Below are 23,544 nucleotides of genomic sequence, written 5' to 3'. Positions count from 1 at the left end.
AGTCCCTTTCATGGGAAAAGGGGGGAAAGCACAGCTATCTTGCAATGAGATATTTTATAGAGATAGGGATGGCTAAAATAAGCAACCGATTTGCTATGTCACAGATACTTGCTGCAGGAACACTGATAGTCTATAAGATTTGAACAATCCTTTAAAGAGCCTAATTAAAATATTCCATTTGATTTGTTTTATTTACACAAGGCACAATCACTTTCATTCCAGAGAGACTGAGACTGGTTGGGGATTGAGAGAGGAGGGAGGCGAAAGTATAATAATGGCTGCTCTCTGCCTATTCAACCATTGTCCATTTTCAACTGCAGTATTTTCTGTAATGTTCTTTGAAATATTCAAGGTATGAAAGGTGCTACTGTGTACAGAACTACATCCTGTTCTTCACACAGTAAGTATAGAGTTGGTGGCAAGGCTAAAGACTCAATTTATTTCTGTTGTGAATAGGAATATATTTTCACACCCTGTTGAATGATGATCAGTTCTCTCAATGCAAAACTAAATGAAATGTTACTGGCTTTGTTCATTCAAGTACAGAAGTGCAATGCTGAGCTTCTGCTACCGCTCAGGGCTATTTATACACTGTGATAGGCTTCAGTAGTCTCAGCTTTGGGCTAATTTCTGCCAAAATGTAGGTATTTGGTGCTGCATACTCACACTGAAGTCAAATTGTGTTTATCCATACCCTTTCTGGAAGCAGTCCAACATAGTATTGCAATTGTGTGTACAATATATCATATGATGATTGATATGATTAGCACCATGTAACAGTATTGAGTTCATAGCATTTGCAATTCGTAGTTTTTAAATATTAATATGATGGTTGATATATAGGTTACTAGTTATGTACTGAAAGTAATAAATGAGACAATTAAGAGTACAGTAGCAGAAATGTGCTTGCTTTTTAGAGAGTCTGACAATAGTTCTTATTTGGATGACATCATGAGGAAAAATGATCATGCACTTACTCATGTTGAATAATGTCTCATGCCAAAAAAGCTCCCTAACTTCAATTGGATTACTGAGGGATTTAGGCACTATTCAGGTGATGAAGTATATCCGAATATGCCCAGATATGAATAGATGAATGTCAATAACAAATGAGGCAAGAGTTTTGGTTCATAGTTTTCCCCCTCCTCTTCCATCTTGCTTGGAATTTTCTAATTTGATTGGGAAGTGAAGAACTTTTTGTTAGAACATGGATCTGACACCTTGCCTCTGGCATTCTGATGTAGAAGTCCCTGGTTAATACTCCAGCTCTGGCATCTCTCCTTCATTGGGAGCTGCTGTTTGGTTAAACACTCATGCTCTCAGCTGGGGATATGGATGTCCGTGGAGGATTGTTTCTGTAGAGGCTGAGCTCTTGATTCATGGGGTGACAACCATTAAGAGACCTGGCAGAGAAAATCTGGACCTTTGGTTAGATAGTTATTGATCCCATAGGAGTGTTTCATGTTGGGTGCTCAGGAAATCATCTTTCAGGGTATAATCTCTTTGTGTTCATGATGTGTAATGTAAGCATATTGTTTTATTTGTATTATGGTACTGCTTAGAGGCACTAAGCAAGACTGAGGGTCCATTGTGCTAGGCACTGCACGTAGTAAGAGACAGTCCACTGAAGAGCTTAAATCTAAAACTAACGAAGAGTAGAAAAGGCCACAGAGGCACAAAGAGGTGAACTGGCTTAACCAAGATCACTCAGCAGAGCTAGAAATATAGCTCGTGTCCTGAGTCCCAACCTAGCTGCCCTATCCATTCAATGATTCTATATTTTTGCATCTGTCATCCATGGACCCTTAATATAACTGAGAACTGAGACTACTGGTTCATTCTTAGCAAATCCAACTTCAGATAAGCACTTAGTGTGGGATGAAAAAAAAAAGTGTGGTGGGTTATTTGTCTTATTTGTAACTGACTTCTGATGCAGAAGCCCCGTATCAGATTAACTTGAGTGTGTTCAACTAGTATGTAACTTCAGTATAGGCATGAGATAGGAATAGTGGTCACTCTGTTCTACTGTTGAGCTCCCACAGGAGTGAATCAATATTTTGTCCCATGACACTGGGGTTGCCAATGCTTAAGAGATAACCCTTGAGTTTAACTCTCAAGGCTTTTGTTTGTTACCAAGAAAGGAAAATGTTTGAGTGTATACTGCCCAATGCTTGTCAGGGATAGTGCAGTGAGCGGACAACTGTGGCATTAGGATAACATTCAGCTGTGGACGACTGCCAAGCCAGGCAGAAGGAAGCTAAATATAACAAAGGAGAAGGGTTAAAAATAATTGTTTTGCTGAAAGGTAGATGAAACGCAGGACTGGTATCTTCTTGAGACAGATGTGCATGCAGGCTTCCAGTTCCTCCACTTCCATAACTCTAGTTGCAGGAAGTTTTAGTTTTATCTAAATATCTTTGGGGCAAATTCTGCCCTTGTGTCTCGTGATGTGAGGGGAGAATTTGGCCCTTTGGCTTTAGGAAGCAAAGCTTTTGGGTCCAGCTCATTAGCTAGTATAAATCAACATGGATTTATTGAATCAGCTATGCTGAATGACATCCGCTGAGGACCAGGCTCATGGGGGTTCAATGACTTTAGCTGACATGTGTGATTGTTTTGAAACTCCAGATGCATTAAGCCCTTTGCTTTGCATTTGGATTAGGGTGTTTGAATTTAGTTGTAACTGGTCATGAAAGCACAGCTAAATAATTCTTGCCGTGGACTGGCAAGACCTTCAGGGTATGAACTGAGTGCTAACATGATATAAATATTTAGTAGTAGAAAATGAGAAGAAAAAAAAGAGGAAATTCTGATCTATTATAAAATTGGACAAACTGTGTGCCAGATTCTCAAATGATGTAAATTAATGCAGCGCCATTAAATTCAGTGGAGCTATGACCATTTACAGCATAAAAGGATCTGGTCCACAATCTCAAAATGAAGTAAGGACAGTATATATTCATATGATCTTACATGCAAATAAATATACTTATGTTGCATATCTTAAAATGAAGAGCAAGTTAGTTTGAAATTCATAGGTGTCAATATTAACTGTCTATACAAATAAATGCTTTTTATTTGAAATGATTAATTTTTGGAATAAGTTTTTTTGTCTTTATTTGGAAATGATATGGTCAAATTGAGTAGTAGCCCTGCTTACACAAGACTATATTAGGAAAAAAATATCTGTGTCTGGTATTAAAAGTTAGTAGAGAAGAGCATATGGTATAAAACTCTTCTAACTTCATTATTTATCAACTAAATTTCTTCACAGATGCCAAAAGCACTAATCCTCATTGAATGCTACATGCATTTTATTTTGTTTTTTTAGAAAAGCCATAAGTTGTCTGAACACAAAATATTGGAAATATTTCTAAAATAAGCTCTTTGGTCTAAGGTTCATTTGAGATCTAACTTAAAAAAAATAAAAATGCAGGATACTTTAGCTGAACTCAAACATGCTCACTCCAGTTACACTTCAAAACTCAACTGATGTGTATATCTCAGAATATGGGAGGTATAGCTGAGGTGCACACCTTCTCTGGAATAAGGAGGCATACCTACATACATCAAATGCTCATTTAAATGCTTACTTTGCTCAGGCCTATAGACATATTAATTTACATAAGTATAATAAATGTTTCAAACTCATATTTCATCTCCATATTTTTTCTCTGTTTGGAGCCACATTTAAGAACCTGTCAGTGGGTGGGGTGGGGATTCACCTTCCTCTGCAGCATGGATCACTTGCAGGTTAAAATTAGTGTAAATGGCTCATTTTCTGAAACATGAAGTCTTTAAACCATGATTTGAGGACTTCAGTAACTCAGCCAGAGGTTGGGGGTCTATTAGAGGATAGGGTGTGTCATAAACAGATAGCTAAGGGTTAATGTCTCTTTCACCTGAAGCACCTGACCAGAGGACCAATCAGGAAACCGGATTTTTTCAACTTTGGGTGGAGGGAATTTTGTGTCTGAGGTCTTTGTTTTCTGTCTGCCTGTTTTCTCTGAGCTTTGGAGAAGTAGTTTCTGCTTTCTAATCTTCTGTTTCTAAGTGTAAGGACAAAGAGATCAGATAGTAAGCTATATGGTTTCTTTTCTTTGGTATTTGCATGAATATAAGTGCTGGAGTGCTTTGATTTGTATTCTTTTTGAATAAGGCTGTTTATTCATATTTCTTCTAAGCAATTGACCCTGTATTTTGTCACTTTAATACAGAGAGACCCTTTGTATGTATTTTCTTTCTTTTTATATAAAGCTTTCTTTTTGAGACCTGTTGGAGTTTTCTTTTCTGGGAAATTTCAGGGAAATTGAGTCTGTACTCACCAGGGAATTGGTGGGAGGAAGAAATCAGGGGGAGATCTGTGTGTGTTGGATTTGCTAGCCTGATTTTGCATTCCCTCTGGGTGAAGAGGAAAGTGCTTTTGTTTCCAGGACTGGGAACGGAGAGGGGGAGTCACTCTGTTTGGATTCCCAGAGCTTGTATCTGTGTATCTCTCCAGGATCACCTGGAGGGGGGAAGGGAAAAAGGATTATTTCCCTTTGTTGTGAGACTCAAGGGATTTGGGTCTTGGGGTCCCCAGGGAAGGTTTTCCAGGGGGACCAGAGTGCCCCAAAACACTCTAATTTTTTGGGTGGTGGCAGCAAGTAACAGGTCCAAGCTGGTAGCTAAGCTTGGAGGTTTTCATGCTAACCCCCATATTTTGGACGCTAAGGTCCAAATCTGGGACTAAAGTTATGACAGGGTGGGTGAGGTTCTGTGTCCTGCAGTGCGCAGGTCAGACAAAATGAGCACGATGTTCCCTTCTGACTGTAAAGTCTGAGTCAATGAGTCTGCCTCTGGCAAGACCATAGAGAAGCAATGTCTTATCTTCAGGTTTTATCTTTCAAAATGCCTAATATATTTGATATAGTGTTTGATAGCCAAGATTTTTCTGTTCAGGAAATCAATGAAAATTTTCCTCAGAATTATGTTTCAAAAAGTCCTTTCTTTCTAGCCTGTTCAAGCCTTATGTCACGCCTTATGCTGTGTTTATAAAATGACTTTGAATGGAAAGTGCATTCTGACTGGCAGAAGAATATGCCAAATCCTTGTATTTATCTCCCAAACAGCACAAGCTGGGAGGGTGGCAAAGTCTCTCCACAATTCAGATCACTTCATTAAGTGGTGTGTACATTCAAAAGTTAATTTGTAAAATTGTCTGAATTGAAATATGTCTTAATTTAATTTTAATTATTTTTGTATCACTGTGAAATGACTGATTCAGATTTTCAGTCTGGGTCCCTTTTTACACCAGTTGACATCAGGAGTAACACCATGGAAGTAAAAAATGGAGTCACACTGGTATAAGTGAGAAGAGAATCTGTCTCATTATCTATATCAAAGATTTGCCACTTCATTGGGGAGCTGGGTCTTGTACATGTTGTTAACTGAATATGGGTACTTTCCCTTCTGTTGTTTCCCTTCACTTCTTACCTCATCATCTTTTCTTCTCTTCAGGTTCCTGTGCTGCTGTCCTAATCCTTAGGCTGCTTGACCAGTCAGGTACAGAATTCCCAAAGTGCTGCCCACTGTCTTCCTCTTTCCCAGAACAAAAAACCTTCAGACTGAGGCGGTGGTTTATGTTAATTTCTGCTCCACAGCACAGTCACCTGAATATAAAAGAACCATCCTACTAATAGCATGAGTGGAGAAGAACTAGCTTTGGATTCTCAAGCTGGGATTCAGGTATCTGTCTGAGAAGTGAAAGTGCTGAATAGGAGTATATATTGAGCAGAGGCTTTGGGGAACAGACTGTGATAGTGAAGCATGAAAGCAGAAAAGAAAGCAACATGGACAAGCTTGGAAGGATTAGATTTGTAAAGCTAAATATCAGTAACTGTCAATTTCACCATACATACACAAACCAATATGTCCATCAAGGATGACTGAAATTTACAGACAGACAATTAATAAAAATGCTCCTTGAGAACCTATTAGAGTTTGATATAAGGATATTAACTTTATATATTTTGATGTTGTCATGGTATAATTCCCCACTCTGAACCTTAGCGTCCAAAAGATGGGGTACCAGCATGAATTCCTCTAAGCTCAATTACCAGCTTAGTACTTGTAGCACTGCCACCAACCAGGAATTCCAGTGCCTGGTACACTCTGGTCCCCCCAAAACCTTGCCTGGGGACCCCCAAGACCCAGACCCTCTGGATCTTAACACAAGGAAAGTAAACCCTTTCCCTCACCGTTGCCTCTCCCAGGCTTCCCCTCCCTGGGTTACCCTGGAAGATCACTGTTATTCAAACTCCTTGAATCTTAAAACAGAGAGGAAAATTCACTTTCCCCCCTCCTTCACTGTCCCACTCCCAGACTCTCCCTGAGAGAGAAAGTAATCCTAACACAGAGAGAAAATTAACCTTTCTCTCCCCCTTTCCTCCTTTCTCCCCACCAATTCCCTGGTGAATCCCAACCCGGTCCCCTGGGGTCTCACCAGAATAAAAAAAAAATCAGGTTCTTAAACAAGAAAAGTTTTTAATTAAAGAAAGAAAACAGTAAAAATTATCTTTGTACATTTAAAATGGAATAGGTACAGGGTCTTTCAGCTATAGACACTAGGAATACCCTCCCAGACTAAGTATACAAGTACAAATTAAAACACTTTCAGCAAAATACAAATTTGAACTCCTTCCAGCCAAATACACATTTGCAAATAAAGAAAACAAACATAAGCCTAACTCGCTTTATCTACCTAGTACTCACAATTCTGAACTTATAAGAGCCTGTATCGGAGAGATTAGAGAGAAACCTGGTTGCATTTCTGGTCCCTCTGAGCCCCCAGAGTGAACAACAACCAAAAACGTACAGCACACACAAAAACTTCCCTCCCTCAAGATTTGAAAGTATCCTGTCCCCTGATTGGTCCTCTAGTCAGGTGATAGCCTGGCTCACTGATCTTGTTAACCCTTTACAGGCAAAAGAGAGATGAAGTACTTCTGTTCTATTAACTCTTACTTATCTGTTTATGACAGATTTGATGTTGACAACTTGTGTGTTAATGGTTATGAAGCTTTAACTTTTTGAGTCTCAGCTTCTACTGTCATTAAATAGTTGTCTGACCTCTCTTATTATCTGACACCACCGCCATTTCAAAGAGAGAAAAATAGAAAAAATGCCTAAAATAAACAGATATTTATTGAAATTATTAATAAATAAAAATTGAACTCTGCCAAGACTAAATAAGACTGCATTAGTGATTGGAGAGAATGCTATCAACTGGTTGTATCAGTGCAGTGACTTGGGTTCCTACTGGAAAAGAACAGAGACACCTAAAGCAGGTATTTTAGGAGTTTCAGTATTTTATTTTGCCTATTATCTTTTAAATGTGTGAGTAGATATCTGAGCAGGTGTGCTAGTTTAAAACTACAGTGAATCAGAACAGGACCTAAAGGCCAAGAGAATCAGTCACTCAGATACAAGATGAGAAAAGCAATTCATATGAATAAAATACATGAAAAGGTCTCAAACAACCATAGAGGAGATGCTGGTGAGCACCCTCAAGGAGGGAGTTTTATACATGAAGTACCTGACTGAAGAGGGTGGGGGCTGACAGTGAAGTGTCTCTCTAAAGCTCTACCAGTCCTTGCAGGGAGAAGCCAGACAAAGCTACTGCTCACCCTTCCAGTCCGAAGGATCTTAAGGGTGGGGGAGACAAGCACCTGAGCCCTCCGCCTGAGCTATGGCTGCTGCCACATAGGGAAATTTATCTGCAAACAATCATTTCTTTATCTGTCCTATTAGGGGGGTTGCACTTCCCTGAGTCACATGCGCCCTCTGCACAAGGATGAGTGTCATGGCGTTTTCAGTGGAGTTCCCATACCTCTTTGGAATTTGGAGCGCTTTCCTATGATCTACCACAGCCTATGTTTAGTGAGCATTAGGTTAGTGTAATTCAGTGTAGTCTGGTCCAGCCCTTACCATTATATCATCTTAATGGCAAGGAGTTGGGTTTCTCTTCCAGTGCTGTCTTTTATTTTCAGGACTTTATTTAGTTAAAAGTATCTTTCAGCCACGCACCCAGTTACTGAGGTAATGGACATTATTACACATTGGGAGAGAAAAGAAATAGAGACTGTTTCTAATATTCTAAAATTCAGAAAAGTGGTAATGCTATGAGGCAGTATTTTGATATAAATGATTCAGACAGAATCATTGGCATAAATACCATCTGTGTTTATAGCAACAACATTTATATGCAGAAGTTATTTCTAGTCCCTAAATAACCACTGTATTCCTAAAAGGTTAACATTCCTCTTATGTGCTCCCCTAAAAAGCTCAAATCATTTGCTTTCAGTCCTGATGGTGACAATTCAGATTAAGAAAACCAAAGAAAGAAAGTGCAAGTAAAAATGTCCCAAGACAAGAAGAACAATGACTCACTCTGCCACTATTCTGAATCTGAACTGAAACAAGAATGGCAGCAGGCAAGTGGAGACTCTGCGATCATCTGTGCAGAAAAGAGAATGACCTCTACTTTGTTACACAGCTATATGCACCACTGTTTTAATAACACAGACTTCCTGATTTACTCTCTGAAATTTATTTAGGTCACATGGCAGTGCTGAGTAGTGCACTTTTTGCACAGTAGAGAGACATGAGGTTAAATTGCATGTTCCAAACATGTCCCAGAAGTTTTACTCAGCTCTACAGCATGAGCTAATATGTCTTACTGTGACTATAAAATAGGTTATTAAAAGTACATGGCCAGGGCTCTGCTTAGCACAGCTAAAGTAGCTTTAAACCATGTTTGCAATTCCGAGGCCTGGGGATAGCTGGAGGCCAATCTGAGCCACTGTGTAAATTAGAGCAGCCTCAGGGCTTCTTTGAATTTTGTCTGGCTACAGACAATTCTCTTCCCCTTCCCTCCCCCTCAGAAGGCTCTTCTACCGTCAGGACTACAATAACATGCCTCCTCCTCCCCCTAGCTCAGCATCTCCCTATTCTGGGGAATCACCACTGGCTGCTTAAGGTGTCTTTCTGCCTGCTAATGAAGAAGCACAATGCAGGTGGACTGGGAGACCAGGATCTGGCTCATAATAGCTAGATTGTTTTAAATATTCTTTTATCACATCTTATGGAAGTAGCTTTTTGACTATTTAATTGAGCGATGCATTCACCTTTCTCTTTCATTTCCCAGCTGCCAGTGCACTTTTCTCCTGCCTATGTCTCTGAGCCTGTGCAGCTCTCTTCAGGCCCACATGTGACTAAGGTCCTCTGCCTACACCTCTGTAGTTTAGCTTAAATTTCTATAAAAACTGCTAGCTGGAAGCCAGTGCATGCCCCCCCCCCCACTGGAGTTTTTCCAGAGGAATGTAAATGAAAGAGCTAATGCACCCTCATGATGCGTTCTGGTTGGGAGGCGAGATTTAAAGGTGACTCCCAGCCATGACCCCACTTTAGACAGAAAAACAAAAACTGTTACATTTCAAAGGGATTCTAAAGCCAAGATTCCTCCTGCTGCTCTGCAGCTGCAATTAGTCCTTTGGTTTAAATTTCTACTGAAAAACCCAATGGTGAACATTAAACAGCTCCCTACTGGGCTTTTCATTAGAAAAAGAGTAGATTGTCAAGCAGGGAGGAGAGCAATAAAGGGCGCAGCGGTGTATAAAAGACACAGAAGAGGGTCAAGAGAAAGACAAATGATAGAACGGAGCAAGAAGGCAGAAAGGGCCCAGGATAAGAAACCAAAGAATGGAGAGAAATTAGGGGATTCAAAAGGAACAGTGTAAACTAGTCTTTACAGTGTATTTGACATATTTTCCCACAAAGCCATTTGTGACTGTGTTGCTGTCTTCTGCTTGAATTGTGTGGTGTTGCTAAATACCTATATGGGCACATGTTGGGTTTAACTGATCACCCTCCAAGATATGAAGACCATTTCATAATATAAATGATCAACTACTAGGTTTCAAACATGTGTCTGAGCTGTATAGCCAACTTGCTTGTTCTCCCTGTCCTGCCACACCTGCCTTGTCCATTGCTTTGAACTTCACATTTATTTCCATTTGCTGGTCTGATTTGCTGGGGAAAGTTTTCGGCTGTTCCCTTTAGCCAACAACACAATTTTGTCTGCTTTATTAAAGCTTAATTGTTTGGATTGCCTGACCAGTATGAGGAACGTGATGGTTCCAGCATGGACTGAGAGAATAATCTGCCAATTCCTCTTTTATTTTTTTAATGCATTATTCTCTTTTTTATTACCTGTCATTTCTCAGCCTCTCTTGATTTACATGAAGAACCTTTCCACAGCAGGTTATCAGGTTTTCTGGCAGGAAGATGGAGGTTTCTCTTGACACAGAAATCAGGGGAACAGTAGGAGAGTGGCATAAATTTGGCATTACCTCTTCCCCCCCACTGTCTGCACACACATTACCTTGAAAGTCAATGGACTTGGGCTCTAGAAGCTTGTTTAAGGGTCCCTGAAATTTGAAAGGCATCACTGCAGAAGGAAACTTTTGATTCCACCAATGAGCTACAGGTCTGTGTAAAATGCTAGGGAAGGATTGCATCATGTCTTGGAAAAAAGCTGAACTTTTTTTTTCTTTTTCTTTTTTTTTTTCTTTCCCTCTACACAATGAAAAAGCCTGCTGTATTCCAATCAGGTGTCTGATTATGCTGGAACTCTGATAGCAGAGGGGAAATCAGTTAAAAAGTCAAGATGGGCCTATCTTGGGTATTCCATTTAGAGATTGGGCAGGACATAGTTTTCCCATCCTGGGAATATTTTCAAATTCTTCAAAATATTTCCCATCTTGAATCAGGATGCAAAGTCAAAATCTCAAAAAAATTTTGTGGACTGACAATCTGAAGAAAAATTCAGTCCTGAGTCAATCAAAATGTTTCTTTTCAATAATTTTCAAATGTTTCATTTTGATTTTGACCACTATTTTTTATTATAATTAGCTTAAATTTCAAAACAAAATATCATATCAAATCCCCAAAATGGATTTTTGTTGTTGTTGAGGAAATGTCAAAATGAGACTGTCTGTTACAACTGTCCCCCTGCTGCATTCCTTTTTCCCCTCTCCTTTCTGTTTGTCCTGTGTGGCCGCCCCTCCCGGCCATTGTGCTAACTAAAGTCACAGCCCTATTCATAGGAATGGCTTGTACAGACTAACTGGAGCCATTGCTCTGCCTAGGGAGGGAGCTTCTTGCTTCTTTGTTTGGCTCCTTTGTTCAGACCCGGGCTTGGTGTAGGGGGCGCTGCCCAGAAATGCAAGACCTGAAGTGGCCAACTAATTAAGCATATGAGTCATACCTGTGGCTCAGAACATGCCCAGGCATGCCTATGCTTACCTGCAGCCTTTCCCTGCCTTCTCTCCTCCCCATATCAAGAGAAGCCAATCAAAAGTACTGGTGGGAAACTGCCTGAGTTTGCCTTTAAAGCCGGACATTTTCTGATCAGACCTCAGAGAAGGTCCTTGCTTTGCCATCTGGTCTGATCAGCTAGCGGTCTTTGGGGAGCCCTCTCCCCGCTCTCATTTGTTTTTGAGCGTACCCTTGTTTTTAAACTCCCCTCCCACGAACAACGAATTTGTGCCTGGAGATCTCCTGATTATTGTAAGCGAATCGAGTCCTCTCTCCATCCTCCGATGCTACTGCTGTTCCTGCCTCTGTGCTTGCTGCTGTCCTGGGGATTGGTAAGAACTCCCTCTTGCAGACTCCCCCTGTCCTAGCTGCTGGTCTTGTTTCCCCAGCAGACAGACCTAAGCTAACTCCTTGGTCTGTATCTATAATCTGTTTCTTGCTCCGCAGCGCCTTTGCTGCTAAAAATAAGCCTCTGCTGCTGCTAAGCTGTGCCTTCCTGGACTGTATCCTGGGCCGCCGGCTTGCAGCCCCCTCACTGCTGCAGCTACCCCCTGGGGGCTGTACCCTGGGCACACACCACTCTGCTCTCTGGAACTGCTCCCCCTCCGGATCAAAGAATCGGCATAGTGTAAGGTGCACCTATTAGAATCAGGTTCTTAGTCTAGATAAGTTGTAATTTCATTTTGCATAGGTTAAGTTAGTTTTAAAGAATTGTTTGTATTGTGCTCTGTAAGTTAGGTTTAAAAAAGAATTGTTGCATTGTGTTCTGTTACTTGCTAATTTGTGTAGTCTTGGTTAAGTTAGATCATAAATAAGATTTTGCTGTGTTCTGTATAATTGTGGTTAAGTCTGTCTTCCCGCTGCCCTAACCCCCCACCCAAGCTTGCCCGTGTCTCCTCCCGAGCTCCCCGTTGCAGTCTCTCTGCTGTTTAAACTTGCAGCCTGTCTGCTCTCTGTGTCTCCCTGAGTTTAAATCTCCCTCTGCAGCGCCTCTGCCTTTGGTCTTTGCTCTACCACGTGCTCCTCTTCCTCCATCCCCCAACCTCATTCCTCTACCACTGCCTTTCTCTCTCTCTCTCTCTCTCTTTTAATCCCTTCCCCCACGTGTTCACCTCGCTCCTACTGCTGCCAAACCTCAATTGTATTACTGAAGTCTAGCATAAAACCCCATTGGTTATCCTTTTTCTGTCTGACACACCTCACATTTTACATTTACACCACTGTGACACATTTTTACCTAGAGTTGTTGGTTATTTAACACATTTTACCCATAACTGTTAGTTGGTTATATGCTGCTGTGACACACCCTTTACATAAAAATTGTTAGCTACCTGTTACATTTATACTTCAGTGTTAATTGGTTACCAACTGTATTGTACCCCACTGTATTGTACCCCACTATTGAAACCCCCTATACTATTTACTAAAAGAAATCCTTCCCCAATTGTCTACCTTAACAAACCCCATACCCCTCACTATTGAATTTTCCCTGTTTTTGCATTTTCTTAATAAAGTTTATTTTGTACCCCACCAGTGCAGTAGTTGTCCCCCAAGATCCCCTACCTGCTGGCAGGGTCAGAGACATTTTGACAATTTCAAAACTTTTTTTGATTTTTTTTTTTTTTGAAAATGAGAAATTTATCGAAACAAATCTTTTCCACAAATGGTTACAAATTTAAGGAATCAGCATTTTCTGATGGGGGAAAAATGTTGAAAAAGTTTTAATCATCTTTAAGTCAAGTGCAGCTACTGATATATAAGAAACAAACATACCTATAACAAATAGAAAAAAAAATGTTGATTCTCTAGATTGTGGGGAATTTTCAGAGGTGGTTTAGGAGAGGCAACACCACTACTTTCAGTAGTGTATCACCTGCTTTCACCAGGTATGAATTTGAGATCAAATTAACCATTGCCCTGTACCTTATATGGCCATTTACACAGTGCAAGGTGGATGTAAAATGCTATCAAATCAGAATATCACTTTACACCCACTTTTGCAGTGGTGTAAATGACTACACAAGTTTTAGGGCAATGGAGAAGATGGAGCTTTGGCGTTTAGATACTGTGAGCCAGCTATAACTCAGCGTACCTCCATTGAAGTCCATTCCATTTTGGCCCTTTGTTTATAATTGTAAGAACACCCCACCCCAAAAGGAAAATCAGCATCTTAACTATTAAGGTTGCAGCATGCAAATTGATTTGTTAGGAGTTACCTCCATCGATAAAATCCCACCACCCTGCATGGGATGGATTGTTTCAAAATAAACACATGTACAAATAAACCCTGCATGGTGACAGAGTGCTACATGGTAAGTTGTCCTTAACCTGACTCTTTGACTGCCTTACCTGCACCCTCAGCACAAATTCATCTCCCCAAGACCTGCCTAAGCATCTTCAAACAACTATTTCCTTATAAGCTTTGTTTGACATAAAGATATATTTCTTACTCCCAGTTTTGAACTTCTACCCTCTTCCAGAAAATTACAATGGGTGAAGGTGCAGAAGGAGCAATATTCAGTTTGGAATCACTGATAGGTTTCCTATATTATGTGACTCGCTGAGGCTGGAAATAGAAGCTTTCTCTCTTTAGAAAGGGGACAGTGCCATTTTCCAATGGGACAGCACTTTCAGCTCTGGAAGTTTCTAAGATGTGATATATTTAAAGATGCAGTCGGTAATTTTTAGATGTGTTTTAATTTTTTGCTCCATCTGAGCCTTGTACACAGTTAAGCTTGTTTTAATTAAGGTACCTGGTTTACATTTGGAGGTGTAGAAGAAATAGTCCCAATGTAATTTTTTTAAGATGCCCTAAAAATTTTCTTTCTTTCTTTCTTTCTTTCTTTCTTTCTTTCTTTCTTTCTTTCTTTCTTTCTTTCTTTCTTTCTTTCTTTCTTTCTTTCTTTCTTTCTTCAGTGGCATATGTAGAATATATAGAATCATAGGACTGGAAGGGACCTTGAGAGGTCATCTAGTCCAGTCCCCTGCACTCATAGGAGGACTAAGTATTATCTAGACCATCCCTGACAAGTGTTTGTCTAACCTGTTCTTACAAATTTCCAATGACAGAGATTTCACAACCCCCCTAGGCAATCTTATCCAGTGCTTAGCACAGAAGAATTACTTTGTGTGTCTTGCTTAACCACTCCTGGTAATACATCCCAGAAAGATGTTTGCTTTTTTCTGCAACAGTGTTACACTGTTGATTCCTATAATGAGGTGGTATGAAGGTTTTTTATGCACTTGTAATGATCTTCATAATTAATAAAGTTACTGTTTTGTAAGTGCTGTGATCATCCCAAATATATTCTGCCAAAACTTTTATATCATAGCACATTCTGAAATGTTCCATATTGTGGGTGAGTTAAGTAGGTATATAGCTCCTTTAATTGCAGGATAAAAATTGGGGGTGTCAACCTACTATATGCAACTTCAGCTATGGTATTTGAGTAGCTGAAGTCGGCGGATCTTAGGTCGATTTACCTGGCCATAAGAATGGCAGCAAGTTGACTACTGCCGCTCCCCCATCGACTCCGTTTCTGCCTCTCATGAGCTGGAGTTCCAGAGTTGACAGGGAACGTGTGTTATATCAATAGAATAAAACCCAGCAGGATCTTATTAAGAGGGATAAGGCAAAGATGCCACATTTATTGCAACCATAATAATAAAGCAAAAGATAAAAGCAAACAACATTGTTTAACTACTTATTCCTATCACTACTTATTTCTTACACACACACACACACACACACACAATCATTCATTCATTCAGGTTCTGTATAGGTGTTATAGTTACCAGCCTAGACATTGCTCATGCCAAGTTACTGGCCAGGTATCTTGGTCATGAGGATGGAGCCGAGTCTGTGTCAGATGCACCTGATGCTCCTGGAGTTTGGCAGCAGAACCAGAGACTCAAAGTCCTCAGTCTTTAGAGCTCATTCTTACAGGAATTAATTCCTATGTTAGTCTATGGGAACTGTTTCATCCTGCTGTTGCTGGCTTAATCAGCAGATGGCACATTCCTGGTGGCTCCACACTGTTTAAAGTAGCACATTCCTTCCAGGTGTCTGGTGTGGATCCCAGTTTACTCTCCGGGGGTTATCTGGTGGTCCACTTGACACATTCTTTGGCCGATGGATCCTTTTTGGGCTGGCACCTCCCTAACCATTTACGTACATCAAACATTCATCAACATACCTTCCATATCTTAACCATATTTTAATTTACTGTCTCCACCACTTTTGGGGTGTGTGTTAATTCCTATGAGATTCCCGGCCCTGTAATCACAATGGGTGGGAGTCTGTTTACATTGTATTAATTACAGCTTAAGGCTAGCATAGTGTTTACTTCAAGGACAAAGTCAATTAACTTGTTTGTAAGTTTTACATAGTAATAGAGTATCTTTCACAGGACAGATAGAATCAGTATTTTCTGCAGATAGGAGCTTACAAGTTTTAACATTAGAACTTAAAAGATTTTTGTATTTGGTGACTCTGGGGGGATTTTTGTACTTGGTGAACTAGGGGATCACTGTCACTTGGGGGAATCACTGTTAGTACCTTCGTTAATATCCCTACACGTGTTCAGGGATTGATTTATCGAGACATGATAAAGATATCCCCAATAAATTGATTAGTGAAGCCCTGCCCTTAGTTTGTAAAGACAAACTGCTACAATGAAAAATGTTTTAATTGTGACCTGTTACAAAACGATACCATTTTTAAAGTGCTAGATACTTATAGATAAGATGTTGTCATTTATTAACCATTGCTTTTTATCACTGTAAGTCACTTTTGTCTCTGACCCTGTTTAAAACCAACTGAGTAACAGTAGAACTAAAGCTATAGTGCATTAGATTCCGTATGACCTCTAAAACTGTTCAGGAGGGGATTTTTTCATGTAGTATGACCTTGATTAAACTTAATATTACATGGTCTGCACATATAGTAGGCATTATTATGTAAATCTAGTTGACATAATCTCCTATTTTTATTTCTTTTGTACAACAAGATTAACTACACAAGGCTACCTGCTGCTGCCACAAAAGATGAAGACTCCCGTCTTTGGAAGCAAAGATTATAGTATTGATGACACTACATAAGTAGGATAATGAACCCTGAGTGTTGAATATGACATTTTATAACCAAGAGACCAGTAAGTGCTATAGCTTGGAGGTAGGATAGTCATTATCATTTATTTTATTTCTTTTCTGTTTAAATGCATGGCAGGAAATTTCTCCTATTCAATCCTTTTTTGTGATATGAGATAGCTTATGTTATGTATGTCCCCTTCAAAAATATATTAAGTAGCATGTGTTTTTAGTTTGTTCTCTGTCATACACTGTAAGGTGGATATAGTGCATGCATCCACCTATACAATACAAAGTAGACTGTCTTGTTTGAATGTGACTCCTCACCCATTTCAGGGACAAATATTACCTCTACACAAAGTGGGACCATTGTGATTCTGGTGCACTGAGCTGGCAGAGGCTGAAAAAAGCTTCCTCTTTCTTTTCTCCACTTGCATAAACCAAGCCTGATAAAAAGCTAAATGAAGTAATTTATAGACTCACAGATTTTAAGGCCAGAAGGGAATATTATGATCCTCTTTTCTGATCCCTTGTATAGCAAAGGCCTTAGATTTTTATTGAAAGATTTCAGTGGGCTTTGGACTATGCTTTAGTCAACTAAAGTACCAATGATGATCCAAATGGTATAACACCTCCCCCTCACCTCCCAACATAGAACCCCCAGGAATATTTTCATATCAATTGATTTGGTCACTTCTCTCAGTAAGTCTGGGGCTTAACTACTGGAATTTCATTGAGTCTCTTAACTATAAAAAGGCTCCCCCAGTGTTGTTTGAAAGTCTTGCATACAAAATAAGCCCCTAATGCCAGGGTCGGTGCAAGGATGTTTCGTGCCCTAGGCAAAACTTCCACCTTGCGCCCCCCCCCAACCAGAGGTGCCCCCCCGTGGCAGCTCCCCACCCCCCACCCTCTGCCCTGAGGCACTCTCCCCCGCCTCAGCTCACCCTTGCTCCGTGCATGAGCACCCTGAGCACGCTGTGGCTGCTTCACTTTTCCTGCCTTCCAGGCTTGCGGCGCCTAAGCTGATTGGTGCCGCAAGCCTGGGAGGCGGGAGAAGTGAAGCATATCATCCCTTTCCTGCCTCCTCCCCGAGCACGCTGTCGCTGCTTCACTTCTTCTGCCTCCCAGGCTTGCGGCGCCAATCAGCTTAGGCACCACAAGCCTGGGAGGTGGGAGAAGTGAAGCAACCAGGATGTGCTTGGGGAGGAGGCAGGGCAGGGTGAGCTGGGGAGGGGAGTTCCCCTGCGTGCCGCCCGCCCAACTTACTTGCTGCAGGCAGCCCTCCCCACACTCCACTGCCTCAGCTCCCTCCACTTAAATGCTGGTGGCGACCAGGGCAGCTGAAGATTTGGCTGCCGCGGTCACTGCCAAAGAAAATGGTGCCCTCCAAATTCCAGCACCCTAGGCGATCGCCTAGGTCACCTAAATGGTTGCACCGGCCCTGCCTAGTATCATGGCTTATCTCTCAGCCTGTAATACAGAATTAATACTTTCTCTTCATTCCACTACAGTATTAGCTTCAATTTCTATCCATCTAACCCCAGACATTCAGACGATCTGCATAGTTTGTAATTTGATTACAGATAGTGTTACAGACCTTTCACATATTTAGAACTCTCTCTGATACTTTCATCAGGCACATTTTGTGTGCATAATGCATAAACAAACAAACCTTTATCATCTAAAATTCCCTCTGAGTTCATTCTCTCTCTGTCTCTCTGTATCTCGTTTACTCACACACACACACACACACACACACACACACACACACACACACACACACACACCCCTTCATCTTCAAATACACATAACAGGACTGTTGTTATCTTCATAACATGTACCGTGGATGTAGCAGAGGCTGCATGTGTCATGTCCTCTTTCTGTTGAAAGGTTGTATGTAGGGTGATGGATGTTGGGCAATGTGTATATGCCTTTATAACTTTTATGGGGTTAAAATATGAAATAGCATGTGTAACTACCTTAAGTGTAGTGTAGTGTAGTGTAGCTTAATTGTCTGCCTGACTTATACCATTTGCCTTGGCTCCGTACATTAGTAGAGTGTTTCTCATGGCTATTTGTATTGCACTTAACAACCAATTAGACTCTTCAGCACATCTGCATGGATATTGTGGAGCTTATATTTTCACACCCTGCTGTTATCATGATAATCTGATTGTCAGTCCTCCAACTATATATGCATAATTTGCAGGTTAAAATGACTTCAAATTAAAGATGTCCTTGTAGGGGAAAAAACAGAGCCCCCATAATGCCTGGATCAGGCAACTGACAGCTCTGCTTTCTGCTAAAAGGATTATTAATTTTCACCTCCCCCTACCTTCCCAACCTCTTCTAAAAATCATTAAGAATGATACTTCTTCCAACCAGCAAAAATGACAGTCCAAATAGGGGATGCACATTCATCTTGTTTCATGACTTTTCTATTTTGAATATTGTATTTGGGGGGGGGGAGGGGAGCTCATTTGAAAAATGTTTTAGTATTTGTGGCTTGTAGGGAATCTGTGAAGACAATGATGTGGAAAGTGCAGTCAACTGATCTGATTGTTTAGCTAGTTTTGTACTGAATCTGGTAAGGGAAGTGTGGAGAGCATTCCATTATGGTTAGTAGGAAAGAAATTATTAATACAATTTTCTAAAGGATGTAAGTGGCTTGGGTGTCTAAGTCCCATTGAAACTCAGTGGGATTGAGGCATCTAAATCACTCAGGCCTGCTTGAGAGTGTTACCCTTTCAAATGGCAGCTGTTACCTTTGGATAAATCCAGTGGTTGCTCTATAAAATGCCAGTTTGGCTTTGGTTTTTAACAGAAAGAAACCTGTGCAAAATGTGGTGATTTTTCTTTACAGGGGGTTTAATCTTAACCTTTTTTAGATTTCTGATGAGTCTGAAAAGTCAAAAAGAACAGGAGTACTTGTGGCATCTTAGAGACTAACAAATTTATTTGAGCATAAGCTTTCATGGGCTTCAGCCCACTTCATCGGATGCATACAGTGGAAAATACTGTAGGAAAAGATATATATATATATACACAGAGAACTTGAAACAATGGGTGTTACCATACACACTCTAATGAGAGTGATTAGTTAAGGTGAGCTATTACCAGCAGGAGAGAAAAATAACTGTTCGTAATGGTAATGAAAATGGCCCATTTCCAGCAATTGACAAGAAGATGTGAGGAACTTGGGTAGGGGGACAGGGGAATAAGCATGGGGAACTAGTTTTACTTTGTGTAATGGTCCATCCACTCCCAGCAATGCCCCTCTGCCATGTACATGGGCCAAACCGGACAGTCTCTACGTAAAAGAATAAATGGACACAAATCAGACATCAAGAATTATAACATTAAAAAACCAGTCGGAGAACACTTCAGTCTCCCTGGCCACTTGATTACAGACCTAAAAATCGCAATATTACAACAAAAAAACTTCAAAAACAGACTCCAATGAGAGACTGCTGAATTGGAATTAATTTGCAAATTGTACACCATTAAAATAGGCTTTAATAAAGACTGGAAGTGGATGGGCCATTACACAAAGTAAAACTATTTCCCCATACTTATTTTTCCTCCCTCTTCATTTGGGTTGGTAGGAAAGAAAGGGTGCAAATACTTCAGGTACAAAGTCTGCATTACCTACAGAAAGAAATTTCATGGGAATTTTTAGTTGAGTCTTTAGGGTACAATACTAAGGTGCAATCCTGCCCATTTCTCAAGTTCCTTGGTGGGCACCATATAAATAGGCAGATATTCCTGCTTACTGCACCATTTCTGGTTCAGTTAAGTGCTACTGTAACTAGTGTCTCACTTTCAAAGGCTTTTTAAAGCCTTCTGTGTTTCCAACTGCATGTGTTGGTCCTCCCACTGGAGCCCAAGTTAGGTCACCTAAGTGGGTAAATTGACAGCTGATTTGAACACTTGCAGAATTGTTTTCTCTACTAAATTTGACAGCTACCTTTTTTGTTCTCTAAACATCTGGGAAATCCCACTGGCATAGGTGTTTTGAAAATGTGCTCAGATCTTTTCCATGTTCTGTAGATTTCAATGCTGATAGCTGTAATGTACCTTCAGCTGAGACGAGGAGTGACTGCTAGATCTGTCAGGACCAGTGTCAGGGTTTCTGGCACCCTAGGCACCGGGCCATTTCGCCGCCCCGCATGCGGGTCTCGCGGCTCCGGTGGAGCTGCCGCAGCCGTGCCTGCGGGAGGTCCACTGGAGCCGCGGGACCAGCGGACCCTTTGCAGGCACGACTGCGGCAGGTCAACCGGAGCCGCCTGTCTCCCCCCCCAGCAAAATCCTGCCCCCTCCATAATCCTGGTGCCCTGGGCAACTGCCTAAGTTGCCTAAATGCAATTGCCAGCCCTGAGGTCTGTGGCAGCTAATCTCGTTGGCAGTCAAATTAATACACAGAATTCAGTGTTAACAAAAGCTGTGTGGGAACTGGAATGTCCATTTCAGAGGACATTCTGTAATTTTGCAATTTGTTTAGTTCTGAATTGGAACAAAAACAAAGAATTTTGTTGCTTCCCACAAAATGGAATTTTCAGAAACAATTTGTTTCAGGTCAATCAACTTTTTTTTCCTCTGTAGAAAAAATGGAAACATTTCACTGAAATATTTTTAAACATTTTAAACAGTTTTTTGTTTTACAATTTTTCTATAGTATCAAATTTTAAAAAATTCAAGATGAAAAGTTCTTTCAATATGAAATTGAAATGTTCCATTCCATGAATGTCAAAACACTTTTTAGCTTTTTTTTCTCCTGAAACATTTAATTGAAATTGACACAGGAAGTATTAATTCTGATGAAACAGCATTTTCTGATTGAAAAAATATTGTTTGAAAATTTTCAGCCAGCTCTACTGTTTACCTCTCCCCTTCCCACAATGTATCTTCCTCTGATTGTGGCCTTTCACCAATCCCCTCACATCATTTTCCAAAATAGCAATAGGAAATGTTCTATTTGTAGACTGTCACTTACTAGCTGACAATGTCTCCCAAGAGATAATCCTGCTAAGTCAAAACTCTGAATTCCCAACTAGATATGGAACCAGACCAAACCCCAGAGCCAACCACTCCTGAACTTGGAAGGGGCAGTGGATGTTCACTATCTGAATCTGGATCCGAATTTTGCAAATAGCCCTTTACAAAGAACCCCAAAAACAACAAGGAGAAGAAGAAGAACAAAACAGTGAACCAACCTAAAATCCTGGATCAAGTTATCGCCAAATGCTTGAGTATTTGGAATCCAGACTTTATGGGTTGGGCCTAATCCCAACACACATTGGCCTGAATTCTCAGTAGCAACTTGTGATTTTGCATGCCTTAATTTTTGGGTGCCCAACATAAGACTCTTTAAAAAGGACTTGATTTTCATAGGTGGATGCTGAGCACTTTGGAAAATCAGTAGGGTGTCAGATGTCAAAAACAAAGGCACCACAAATCACAAGTTGCTTGAAGAATTAGGTTCCTGATATTTTAAAAAGGCAGCAAATGAAAGATACAATGAGATGTATCTGATAGTTTATGGGGGGAAATAACTAAATATTATATAGCCATCAGGAACAGTATCCCCGATAATGTCACGGCAAACTCAGTGGCTGAACTTTGTGACTTTGTCCTCACCCACAACTATTTCAGATTTGGTGACAATTTATACCTTCAAGTTAGTGGGACTGCTATGGGTACCCAATGGCCCCACAGTATGCCAACATTTTTATGGCTGACTTAGAACAACGCTTACACAGCTCTCATTCCTTAATGCCCCTACTTTACTTGCGCTACACTGATGACATCTTCATCATCTGGACCCATGGGGAGGAGGCCCTTGAGGAATTCCACCAGGATTTCAACAATTTCCACCCCACCATCAACTTCAGACTGGATCAGTCCATACAAGTGCAAATAAGCAATGTTCGTATTATGATCACCCTATACCAGAAACCTACTGACTGCTATACTTACATGCCTCCAGCTTTCATCCACACCACATCATATAATCCATTGTCTACAGCCAAGTTCTAAGATACAACTGCATTTGCGCCAATCCCTCAGACAGAGACAAACACCTACAGGATCTCTATCAAATGTTCTTAAAACTACAATACCCACCTGCTGAAGTGAAGAAACAGATTGACAGAGCCAGAAGGGTACCCGGAAGTCACCCTACAGGACAGGCCCAACAAAGAAAGTAACAGAACGCCACTAGCCATCACCTAGAGCCCCCGACTAAAACCTGTCCAGTGCATCATCAAGGATCTACAACCTATTCTGAAGGACGATTCCTCACTCTCTCAGATCCTGGGAGATAGGCCAGTCCTCACTTACAGACCGCCACCCAACCTGAAGCAAATACTCACCAGCAACTACATACCACACAACAAAAACACTAACCCAGAAACCAATTCCTGCAACAAATCCTGTTGCCAACTCTGTCCAGATATCTATTTAAGGGACACCATCATAGGACCTAACTACATCAGCCACACCATCAGGGACTTGTTTATCTGCACATCTACCAATGTGCCAGCAATGCCCCTTTGCCATGTACATTGGCCAAACCAGACAGTCTCTGTGCAAAAGAATAAATGGACACAAATCAGAAATCAGGAATCCTAACATTGAAAAACCAGTAGGCAAACACTTCAGTCTCCCTGGACACTCAATAACAGACTTAAAAGTGGCAATTCTTCAACAGAAAAACTTCAGAAACAGACTTCAACGAGAAACTTCAGAACTGGAATTAATTTGCAAACTATTCAGACCTAATCTGATGGTGTTCAAAGACTGGGAGTGGAAGGATCACTACAAACACTAATTTTCCCCTGCTGATACTCACACCTTCTTGTCAACTTTTGAAATGAGCCACCTTGATTACATTGGCTTCATTAGCACTACAAAAGTGATTTTATTTCCTCCCTTGGTTTTCACCCCTTCTTGTCAACTGTTGAGAATAGCCCACTTCCACCTTAATTGAATTGGTTCATTAATAATGACCTTCCACTTGGTAAGGCAACTTGCATCTTTTCATGTGCTGTGTATTTATACCTGCCTACTGTATTTTCCACTCCATACATCTGATGAAGT

The sequence above is a fragment of the Gopherus evgoodei genome, chromosome 7 (assembly GCF_007399415.2).
Source record: "Gopherus evgoodei ecotype Sinaloan lineage chromosome 7, rGopEvg1_v1.p, whole genome shotgun sequence".
Taxonomy (NCBI): Eukaryota; Metazoa; Chordata; order Testudines; family Testudinidae; genus Gopherus; species Gopherus evgoodei.
The sequence above is the reverse complement of the archived record's forward strand: the minus strand, read 5'-3'. Positions refer to the sequence as shown.